A 3,568-nucleotide genomic window follows, 5' to 3' on the forward strand; every position below is an offset into this window, starting at 1 on the left:
AAGGGGGAAATTGTGATTAAACTGGTATTCTTTTTATAGAAAAAATTCTGTTTCTCTCCATTGGACAATGACAGGTGGGTGAGGGCAGACTTACCAGCTTTACTGTCGCAACCGACCCAGTTCTCTACTCTTTTCGTTCATTTCTAAGACTGTCAACTTATAAGAAAACTTTCTCAAAACATGCCTGGGAACTTTGCAGTGAGAAGAATGTTCATTTTGACAGAGGCCTGAACCTCAGTGTATCGGGGTGAATATCGTTGCCCTTAGGCGCCTTCAGTGAAAGCCTTGTTTTACCTCACACACAGACTGTGAACGTGATACTTTTTTCAGATGAGATTTGGAAAGCCAGCTGAATGAAATCTCTTTGCAGAGGCCTCTAGCCAAATTTCCAGAAATGACTGCACAGGGACCAATACCGCAGTATCTCTGTGAGAGACGGGGAAATTAATTCAGGGTTAGAAGGTGGAGCTCCTGGCCTAGCAAGGAGAAAAGTAAGGTGTGTATTTGTGGTAGAGGCACATGACTTAGAAGCAAAGGCAGGAAACTGTTCAAAAACAGCACTGAATTTTAGAAGGAAAAGGCTTATGCTCTCTGGTATAGGGAATTTTCTTTGCCACTTAAAATGAATGCATAAAATCAGGGGGAAAAAAGCCAAGTGGTTAAAGACTGTTATTCCTGGGAAGAACCCGCCAAACTAGGACACGTTTCTCTCAATTGTTAATTACGTGCTTTACGAAGAGATTTTGAATCTTGGGTGTTTCACTTTGTATGGCTTAAGCTCTCTGACCTAGACTTAGTTTTTATTTGTAAACTGGAAGAGTTGGTTTTGTCTGTGTAATTGCTGCTTTACATAATTAATTAGATCATTTTCCCTCCTGAGGACAAAACTTGAGGAAATTGTTTTGTTCCACCTTACTACCTCTTACTTCCATCCGCTCCAAGAAAGGTAGACATTTTCATTCCCGAGCTCCTGAAGAGGCTTCTGCTTCACCTGGCTGCGCGCCCGAGTGCACAGAGAACTGTTGATGAGGTAAATCTGTTTTTCTCATTTGCTCCAGATGATACCATGTCCAGCTACTAATGCCTGGGACAGCTGTCTCTGAATCGTTACCTTTGCCCTCCACAGAGCCAGTGGGTGTTAGTGACAACACAAGTGGGCTGGTTTCTAGCAGGTTTTGCCTGAGGCCTCTGGGTTCCACTTCAGCCTGTGCAGCACCTAGGGTTTCAACACGGCACCAGATTTCAAGCAGCCTTCTAAGTGGTCTCATACATTCCATGATAGACCATGATAAGAAAATCTACCTTCGCGACAAGAAGTGTCTCGCAGTTGGACAGAATTGACATTGCAGAGACATTTTTTGGAAATGCTGTGTGGACTACTGTTCCGTCACAGTGGTCCATATTGATGACATTTCAAAAAGTATGCTCACCTGTTAACTAGATTGGCTTCCATTTCTAGATATATTCCAGAATGCCTCAGATAAAAGTCCTAAGTATAATTACTGCTGACCTTACCAAGTATGATAGGTTTAGTCACTCCATGGGAGGTGCCAGGGGAAAATACAGCAGACATCAATAAAAAGCCTTTGCTATAAAGAGTATTCACTACTTTCAGTATCTGTTTAGTACTGGAAATGTTTTATTAGATCCACCAGTAAAGATTTGGGGAGTGTGGAATACCGTTGCATTGATTTTCTTTATGCAGGTTTATTAAAATGAGTCAACACTGCATGCAGCTTCACCTCAGCGCTTGCTAGCCAAGAGCCCAGTGTCCTTGGAAACAGTAACCAAGGTTACTTACTTCCATATAGTGCATTGTGCAAGCTGCTTCACCCCCTTCTTGAGTGGCAGTTGGTAAGCAGTTTTGGTGTTGTATTTTGCCTTTAAATTTTTTATGGCTTAGTGTGTCATTTTTGTCTGGACATGCTTGAGGTAGAAGCAGCACAGGGTATATTAGGATATTATCCATGCTTTATTTTTCCTGTGGCTACTAGTTAGTTCATATAGGTTGCATATTTTAAATTATTTGAGTATCTTTTGTGTGCATATGCATAATTCTTCGCTGATTTACAGATGCCTTCGACTTGCCTTTTATTTAATGACTAGCGTGTTCTTAAGATTTGAAATTATAGGGCCTTTATGTTATAGAAATCTGAAATGTTTGCTCTGCAATGGGGATCACTACAAAATATCCCGTCACACCTTGGAGGTCACGTACCTTCCTTCGTGACCTTTAGCTAATAAACTCCAACATTTAGATTGGAAAGGTGTTAGGCTTCCCAAGTGCTAAGTTACATCCCAGTAGCGGCATTTGCCAGGATTTCTGCAGGAACTTTTTCTTAATTACCAAGAACATTCTCTTGCTGTGTACAATTTGAGTTTCGCACATTTATCCAGAGACTACCAGACTTTAGTAAGTTTGCCTCCATACTGTAGAAGCCGTAGCCTCCACAGCCAGTTTGTTTTTTCTGATTGATTTTTGATCATGTGCTGCTGAGGCATTTATGGGGTGCTCTGATTTCCCATAGAAACTATTAATTTCATTTTAATTTTCCCTTCTAGGCAGTAATGGTGCATGCTTATAAAAGTGGACAAAGTGTATAAAATAAGAAAAGGTGGAATTTAGAGGGAAACCATTGCCACAAACCAGGTAAAATCTGGAGGATATAATGTATAGAAATATGTGGCTACTGGCATTATATGTAGGGCTTCTTGCCAAAAAGACTGAAAATCTAGGAAATTTTTCTACAGATAAGCAAGGAAATGAAGTAAAACAAAGCCGTTGCTGGGACAAGCAGCTCCCCTATAAAAGCAAGGAGCAACCTGCTAACACCCAGTGGTTTCCCAGGAGCGTGCAATAGAGAAGAGCTAATAGAAACTTCTACCAAGTCCCATCCAGTTTCTGGGGGCTTCCCTGGTGGCGCAGTGGTTAAGAATCCGCCTGCCAATGCAGGGGACACGTGTTCAAGCCTTGGTCCGGGAAGATCCCACATGCCGGAGAGCAACTAAGCCCATGTGCCACAACTACTGAGCCTGCACTCCAGAGCCCATGTGCACAATGACTGACTGAAGCCCACATGCCTAGAGCCCGTGCTCCGCAACAAGAGAAGCCACCGCAATGAGAAGCCTGTGCACCGCAACGAAGAGCAGCCCCCACTGGCCACAACTAGAGAAAGCCTGCGCGCAGCAACGAAGACTCAGTGCAGCCAAAAATAAATACGTTTTTAAAGTTTATAAAAAAACAAAAAAAGTTTCTTTCTTTGATGGAGGACTCACTGCTTTGGTGCCCTCCAGTTCCCAAGAGACAACTGAAAACTGTACCTTTTATTAGAGTGTACACTGTGCTGTTTTCTACTGTTCCAACACTGTGAATGAGGTTAATACCTGCCCATCTGCAAGGATGGGCAGTGCTGACATGATTCAAGTGGGATGTCTGATTTAAGGAGCATTCATAATTATCACAGGAGCCGTATTTTAATAGCTGTTGGAGAGCATCTTTCTTCCCTCATCCACACACATACACACACACACACCCTGAAATTCTTATCAGTAAAAATTCCAATATGTT

This window comes from Grampus griseus (genome assembly GCF_964374135.1).
Source record: "Grampus griseus genome assembly, chromosome: 20".
Lineage (NCBI taxonomy): Eukaryota > Metazoa > Chordata > Mammalia > Artiodactyla > Delphinidae > Grampus > Grampus griseus.